This window comes from Triticum dicoccoides, chromosome 5A (assembly GCF_002162155.2).
Source record: "Triticum dicoccoides isolate Atlit2015 ecotype Zavitan chromosome 5A, WEW_v2.0, whole genome shotgun sequence".
Classification (NCBI taxonomy): Eukaryota; Viridiplantae; Streptophyta; class Magnoliopsida; order Poales; family Poaceae; genus Triticum; species Triticum dicoccoides.
This window is the reverse complement of record NC_041388.1, coordinates 548,764,876-548,772,714: the sequence shown is the minus strand read 5'-3', so window position 1 is coordinate 548,772,714 and position 7,839 is coordinate 548,764,876. Positions and strand designations below refer to the sequence as shown.

At 45.0% G+C, this 7,839-nt stretch overlaps 1 long non-coding RNA gene across 1 annotated transcript; it reads right to left on the bottom strand.

Annotated features, from left to right (window-relative positions):
• Positions 1-5,987: 5,987 nt before the first annotated feature.
• On the bottom strand, positions 5,988-7,833 carry LOC119302696. The gene is made up of 2 exons (XR_005147696.1): positions 6,576-7,833; positions 5,988-6,376 (listed from the first exon to the last, which is right to left on the bottom strand). It is a non-coding gene; the product is annotated as an uncharacterized LOC119302696 (long non-coding RNA).
• Between the last annotated feature and the right edge of the window lie 6 nt (positions 7,834-7,839).

Genomic DNA, 7,839 nt, shown 5'->3' with positions numbered 1-7,839 from the left:
TATCTCCAAACATATCAATATATATCACATCGATATGAAAGGATTATTGTTGCCAAAAATGTTTGGAAAATTTAAAAACAAATGATAGTTACGAGTGCTAGAGGACAGGTGGAGGCTGCACCACGCGTGCATCTGCAAAAGCACAAGGCCCACATATCCAAACCAGTGCTAGATGCAAATTGTGCTTGTATAATTCACTTAACATACAACATAAATAGAGCACGTATGCAAATAGCTAGCTCGCGAGTTGGTTGCCGAGGTTAGATTGATATTGTGATTGTCGGGTCGACTCCAACCCACACATCAATTGTCTAGCAGTTTTTTTAGCCAATTTTTTTTGAGCAAAATTGTTTAGCAGATGGACATTGGTGAAGCAAACTGAGCTGCTGAATGGCAGCCTCGCAATTCTGGGGATTTACAATTAATTCCTCCATGGCAACATCTTTCTTTGCTTGTACTGTATATTATATTATATATATACCCAATATAACGCATACAACAGTGCGTTTGTTCCCTCTGCATAATGATCTTTCATGTGGCTTGTAGATTTGAAGTCATAACCGTATTTAAGTTGATGGGTCTAGATGTACAGTAGCGAGGTGGTACTATATTTGAACAAACGATCTCTTATAAAACATACATCATGTGGAGCTAGCTTAGTTGGGCGCACCCTTTGACAGGTGAACTCACGTCCGAAGTTCGATCCCTCACGCAGGCATATTAATTTTTGCGGGTGGGCTGCCGCTTCAGCCGGGCTGTCTGGTCGATGGATGGGCTAAGGCCCACGCGAGCCAGAAAGATCGTCTTCACGAATTTTAGCGAAACGTTGAGTGCGTACGTCGAATTAGTACCACCTCGCGTATATGTTTTAAATTCAAACTGAAAGCGTATTATGAGATGAGAAGAAAGCGCATTGTGACGGTGAATCTGAAGACCCAATCCGTGCTTTATTATTAGGGAGAGACTAGCAAAAAGACCCGTGCGTTGCAACGGGATAATAAAATTATAGTCTTCAAATCAAGTTCTAAATATTCACTATGTGTATATAGACGTATTTTTTGGGCACCAACCGGCGCGCATGTGGACGTAAGACACGCGCATTCTAACATGCTCACAATTGATCGATGTTGAACTTGATTCTTGATGCGTGTATATTTTTGAAGTATAGATGTGCATGAGAAGGAAAAGAAAAAGACGGTCTCACGATGTATAAAAACTGGAGGGCTCTATGATATACACATAATTAGAAGGAAGGAACTCTCATTTTTTTCCTTTTACGGGTGTTGTGGTGGCTAGTTTAGTTAAACTTTAGGGGCATTTTCAATGATAGATGAGAAATTCAGAGAAATAATTGATGAAGAGTTTATATTTACTTACGGGTGGCGGGTGGGTAATTTACTTCAACTTCAGCGACAGTTTCAGTGACTGAAAAAAAATTAGAGACACAATTAACGAATAGTTAATATGCCCGTGCGTTGCCATGAGGCAAAGGTGATGAATGCCTCTATATATTTCGTGGCAAGCACTGAAGTTCCTCTCCCTTTTCCACCTCTCGGTGTTGTTCACCGCCTCTTTGTTTACCAATATGTTATTCATTGTTTTGCCGACTCCACCAAATACGTGGGCAGGCCCAAGTTTTTAATCTGAAAATGAGACGGATCATATTTGATATTGAAGATAAAATTTGTGATAGAAGCGTCTGGGTCGACGCTAGTGATACTCACCAGCGGTGGACCGGGTCGAGATCCTCCTAGAAGCACGAGGACATAAGCGTTCGGATTGGCAGTAGTCGTCCTACAAGAAGTTTCGATCATTTTTGCCTATGTACTGTTGGTGATTTTGTAGAGTTAAGCTGGAGAAAATTATCGATGTTTGCAAGTATAAGTCATTTGAGCTCTTCCTACCCAAGGATTGTAATTTTGAAACACTGGGATTATTCAAAAATTTCGATAGAACAACATTGTCTTGCTATTTATTATGATACCTTGCATAGTAGCTCCCAGTTTTTTTCTTAATCCACAGATAGGTCTAACCACAATATGAGTAGCATTTTTATTTATTTTTTTGCACAAGAAAAAAAATTGGCTGATGCGCCATGGGGATGCGGCAGTCTTTTCTCTGCCACACTCTCTGTATCTTTTCCTCTCACTACAATGATGCATCTTCTCTACTTTTTCTTTTTCTTTTTGCTATTGCATTTTTTCTTCTGCGGTGGTTGCTTCACCTAGCATGATTTATTCTAGCATTTCAACCGCCTCCCTCTGCTAGTGCTCCCTCTAGAAACACATGAATCATGGCGTCAATCAATGTTTAAGAAATTCCATGGTATTGCAAGGTACCAAAGGTATTTATACAATTATACCTGCACCAAATAAATTCTACAAGCACAACTGCAGTTGAGCTCATCATAGTGGATTTCAGAACCAAAAGGAAATTAAATGAATCATCACACACTTACGGACCGAGTGACAGTTGAGAACAAACAAATAAACCCACCAAATCTGCTTCATATAAATGACGTTCATCCCTACTTCTCTGATTTTCTTCAGCAACAACACTCTATGAACTGTGTTAAAAAAACTCTCTATGAACTTCTTTTAAAATAGATACAAATGAATGAACAAATCAAAAGAGTCAACTGAAGTGAGAACAAAAAGGAGAGAACCCAGTGAAACAAAATTAGTTAGTTACAACATAAATCACCAGTCTCACAGGCTCTCCTCTCAACATCTAGCAGACATCAGTAACATATAGCAGTACTCGACAAGTAGCAGCATCATGCCAAAGCAATATTTCTCTCTCAATGAATCTATGTTACTTGGTCTCTTAAGCCATGGCTTGCACTACTACAACAGCTAATGCGATAGCAAATCAGTCCGCAACAGGACAATTTCCTCCTATCTATGTCTCTCTTCTCCAACGAGAGCAGCAGCAATCTTCCACGCCTTGCATGATGCCCACTCATCTGCATCGCCTGCACCCTCCTACATCAGGGTCGACAGTCGACACCCCTCCCGACTCCCAGCGAGCTCCTTGAGCCCTCCCCCTGGCGACCTCATATCTCCGTGCGGCCCTGCGTCCCTCGCCAATCTTGCCTCCCGTGCAGGACCTCACATGCCCCCGTGGCACATCCTCCCCTAGCAACCTCGCCTGCTCGTCCCCATCTCTGCCCGTCAAGCTATTCGTCGAGCACCTGGCATGCACTACCTCCTGCCATCCATGGCCGACCGCACCCGCTTCCACTCCATCTGCAGGCAGTGGCGCAGGACCGCGGCGTACGGGTCGGAAGCGGCTCGAGGAGGCGAGGATTCGGGGGCTGAGGGGTGAACGGACGAACTGCCTCCTCCGGGCGATGGCCTTGGACGCAGCGGCCACGGCGCGCGCCTGCGGGCAGCGGTAGTGTCGGATCTTCTTGCCTGCCTTGATGAGCACGCGGCGGCGGCAGGACGCGGCGCCGGCCAGCAGGATGGTGCGGCTCCAGCGCGACTGCCCGCGCGCCGTGAGCGCAAGCACCGAGTCGGCGGCGGCCTTGACAGCGCGCGGCTGCGGCGGCTGCACGGACGAGGCGGCGCCCGACGGCGTGGCCCGCAGCGCGTCCAGAAAGCCATGGGGCGATGCGTAGGCATGCGGGTGACCTTTGTTTTTTCCCAACGAACGAACCGTTATTTGGGACGTGATTGCGGGTTAACTCCTAAAAATCATAGGGGCTTGTGTGTAAAAAGGATGCGACGGTGAACCCGGAGACCCAATCCGTGCTTTATTATTAGGGAGAGACTAGCAAAAGGACCCATGCGTTGCAACGGGAGAAAAGAAATCATTATCATTAAAAAAAATATTTGCAAAGGAAAATTCGCCGCACATTCTTCTCCGTGGAGCAATAGTTCTTTTCAAATATGCCCATGTGTTGTAACGGGAGAAAACACAATAAAACGACCCAAAACCCTGCCCATTTGCTCCACCCACACACACATGTCCACGTCCTCTATTTCTACATCCTCCATTTGAACACAACACCCCACTCGTGTTACGGCTTATTCTCTCTATGTCAACATATTAGAAACTAAAATAATGTAACTAAAAATCAAGTGTCCACAATATTCTCATAAAATGCAAATGTTGAAAGGCTACGCTACACAATATAGTATAAAGCGGAATTAACATCAGGGCTAGATTTGCCAATACAACAAGGAAATATTGTGCTAATAAGTTTGCCAGGAATATGTTAGAAAAGCGACAAAAGCGCTAGCACATCACTCACAAAATAGGTAGATACAACATATTGTGCAAATTAGCTAAAGAATCACCCTCATACAAAAATATAGCGGTCAGAAGTCACGCGCGAAAAAAAGACAATATGATATTTTGACTAAATGTTCTACTTAGTATATTCACACCATTATTTAATTCTGTTTTTGTTAGCCCCCGTCATGCATGTCGCAATATCAGGGATTTTTTTTGCCTATTTAATGGATCTTTTCTTTTCCCCGTCAACTGTTTATGCAAGTCTCTCTCTTTAATTCCGTTTCACCACGCATGCCAGACCGATTTACTGGGTCTTTCCTTTCTCTCATTGCCCACCATAATCTCCCACAAACATGCAAGTCCCTCTTTAATTCCTTTTTTGTTAGCGATTTTCCATTCTGCTAGTTTATGTAAAAATCCATACGGGACTATTTATTGGATAAACCGAAATTACTGTTATGTTGCCTCGCTTAGGCCTTGGACTGGAAGAACAAGCCCAAATAGAGGTGAGCTGCATAGCTGGGCCGACCCAAGGCCCATCTCCCCTCAACCCTAGCGTCACGGGAGAGCATCTGCTCGATCTCCATCTCCCCCGAGCGCAGTCACGCGCAGGAGACGGCAGCGCCCACTCCCGATCCCCCTCTCTCCCTCGATCCCCTCCCATGGCGCCACCATCCTCGGGAGGAAGCCGCGCCTCCCATGCTCGCGCACCGACCCGGCGCCCGACTTCCATTCCAGTGGAGCTCTGTTGCCCTTCTCAGCCCCCTGTTTCTCCCCCTCGCCTCGGCTTCATGCGCGGACCCGACCTTCGCGGCCATGGCCGGCAGCCGAGCAGCCCCTACCAAGCCGCCTCGCGTCATCCTCGGCTCCGGCCACCTCTACCATGCGCGCGCGACCAGCACCACCTTGGTCCACCGAGCCGCCCTGCTCATCTCATCTCTGTTTTCCCTCAAAACGTTTTTTCCAGATCCACTAAAGTAGGGAGTGCGGGTTCAATATAAAAAAATAAAGGGACCTTTGTGTAAAAACGCCGCGACGGTGAACCCGGAGACCCAATCCGTGCTTTATTATTAGGGAGAGACTAGCACAAATGCCCGTGCGTTACAACGGGAAAAAAATATCACACGCTTTTTCTCGTTTATTATAACTCGTATTATATATTACTCCTATATAAGTATACATTTTTTCGCCTCTTATGTTTCTCTTTCTCCTATTTTTTAGCACAAAGCTCTTCCATGAATCTGCACAGTACTGGTAGCTAGCACCTATTTATAATAGGTTTCTGTCAAGCATAGGTAACAGTTCTTGCATATATGTTTATGATTGGCTGCAAACTGGAACATTTTGCAGTCACATATTTGGCTTTGTCTCTATTTGTTCATAGGCTCAAACGTACAGGTTCATAAATGATCTCTAAAGATCTCACATGCAGGTCTATATCCAATTTCTAACGACGGGGAGTACATCGGTAGTCCTTCATCCCAAATTATCGAACATATACAAAGTCTGTCAAGAGAGAGCTAAAACAATTGCGCAGGCCCTACAGTTTTTCTTTATAGTTGGCAGGTGCGGCAACAGTTGATGGATGTCATTGCCTGTTTCCATACTTGCATGGAAGGGTGTACACAAAACTAAAAAAAGATGAAGGATTGGTAAATAAACTTGGAAGGTTACATGCTAGGTAATAAAGCTCATCAATCATGAATAAAGCAAGTCAGCAAGCCTAAAAATAAGATTGACTCAAGTACAGGAACACGATGTTGAACATATATTGGTGGACGCCTTATTCGTGGAGCATTTCTTCGATTACCCCAGAGACGAAATTACATAGTGTCACAAATTCAATTTCAATCTCTACATGCTTAGTCAACAGAGCCTTATACTGGTTGAAAGCAACATCCAGCCATGACTTCATATATTTCCATTCAAGCGTGTATCATTGCAGCCCCACGGATAACCTCAAGGCTGATGCTTCGCTTATATCAAAGGCCGGGCAATTTCATGCCATAACTTATCAAGTAGCTTTGTATTCCATAGAGTGCCACCAGCCCTACTGGTAGAACAGATGTTAGATGAGAAGAGTGTCCCATCCTCATTTTGCCATGAGAATGAGTCATTCCTATAAACGTGAAATCTGTAAAAAAAAATCCAATGAACTAAAAATATGAGAAACGCCGTAAAAAAATATATGAGAAAAGAGCAAACCTATGGCCTGGATACGCTAACTGGATTCAGAACAGAGCCCATTCAAACGAAAGTGATATGTTCCCTTTTACTTTTGTCTGAGAGACAATAAAATTGCATTGATGGAGGCGTTCAGTAGAAATACTCACTCTGTGTTCAGTTTGTAATTAACTCCTATATGGAAGGACTCTGGACTCCTGCATTGCAAGTCGTTAAGTTTTAGCATACATGTAATCCATACACTTTGTTGTATGCTTGTCCTCTATTTCAAACTTTCACTCACGCAAGCAAGAAGTATTTCACTGCCATAGCCCATAGGCCAGTAGTTCAGTGCTGTTCGTGATTGCAACCTGAACAGAGTAACAAAATTGTCTATTCGATGTATGGATGGATCGATGGGAATACGATGCGTAATGAAAAGGGTAAGTAATCACATTGGCATGCATAGCATCTACATCTGCGCATACATAAGAAATAATTCCAAAGAAACTAAATTGATCTGGTCAAGCATATCTCTGGATATTTCATTATCGACATTCACCATTTTAGTATTAATACCCATGCGGTGTACATCATCCTGATGCATGAGTGTGCTATGGCCGATGGCCTTTAGATTGCAAATGTTGTTACTGTTGGAAGACCATATATTCATAAGAAGAATGTTACACATCTGGCCCTCACTATGTGTTCTTGCTGGTAGAAACTGAACCAAATGGCCCAGATTCTTGTATGGACAACAGCTTAAACAAAGAACTCTAGCTAATACTTGATGCCATAAGCATCTGTTTAGTAAGTTAACTCGTGCAAAGAAATCTAAGAAATACTTGGTTTTGTGTGCATAGGTTCAGAAAGTTAACTCATATCTTCAGAAGAGGAACTATCAAGTATGCAAATAGCTAGCTGTGCTAGGCTTGTCCACACGTAAGTTATCTTACAAGGTTGGATGGGGTCTGACGGAGGAGTGCCATGGAGTGACAGAGCAGGTCGAGGCGTAGCACCAGTGGTCTGTCGAACTTGGAGCAGAGCCAATCGAAACAGAGGATGGAGCATCAGTATGGAGGGCGGAGGCGGCTGACGGAGGCTCCACGTACAGCCCAGAGCCGCTGCCTAGCTTGGCGTAATCTTCCTCGCGGTGGAAGGGGCGACGAAGACATGGCCGTGGCGTCGTCCGCCTGAGGTGATGACGCATCTCCACGAGCGCTCCCTGTGGCCTCTTGGTCTCGATTTGATCCCTCTTGGCCCGCCTCCACCTGCAAGGACTTCACGCCCCCTCGCCGGATTCCTCTGTCTCCCGCGCCCGTCCGCCGTCTCCTCGCTCCGGCGAACTCCTGCCTAGGTCGCCGCACCGCCGCTCCTTTATCCTTTCTTCTCTCCCTCACCTCCCTGACTTCTTTCTGCCTAGGAGCCGAAGCC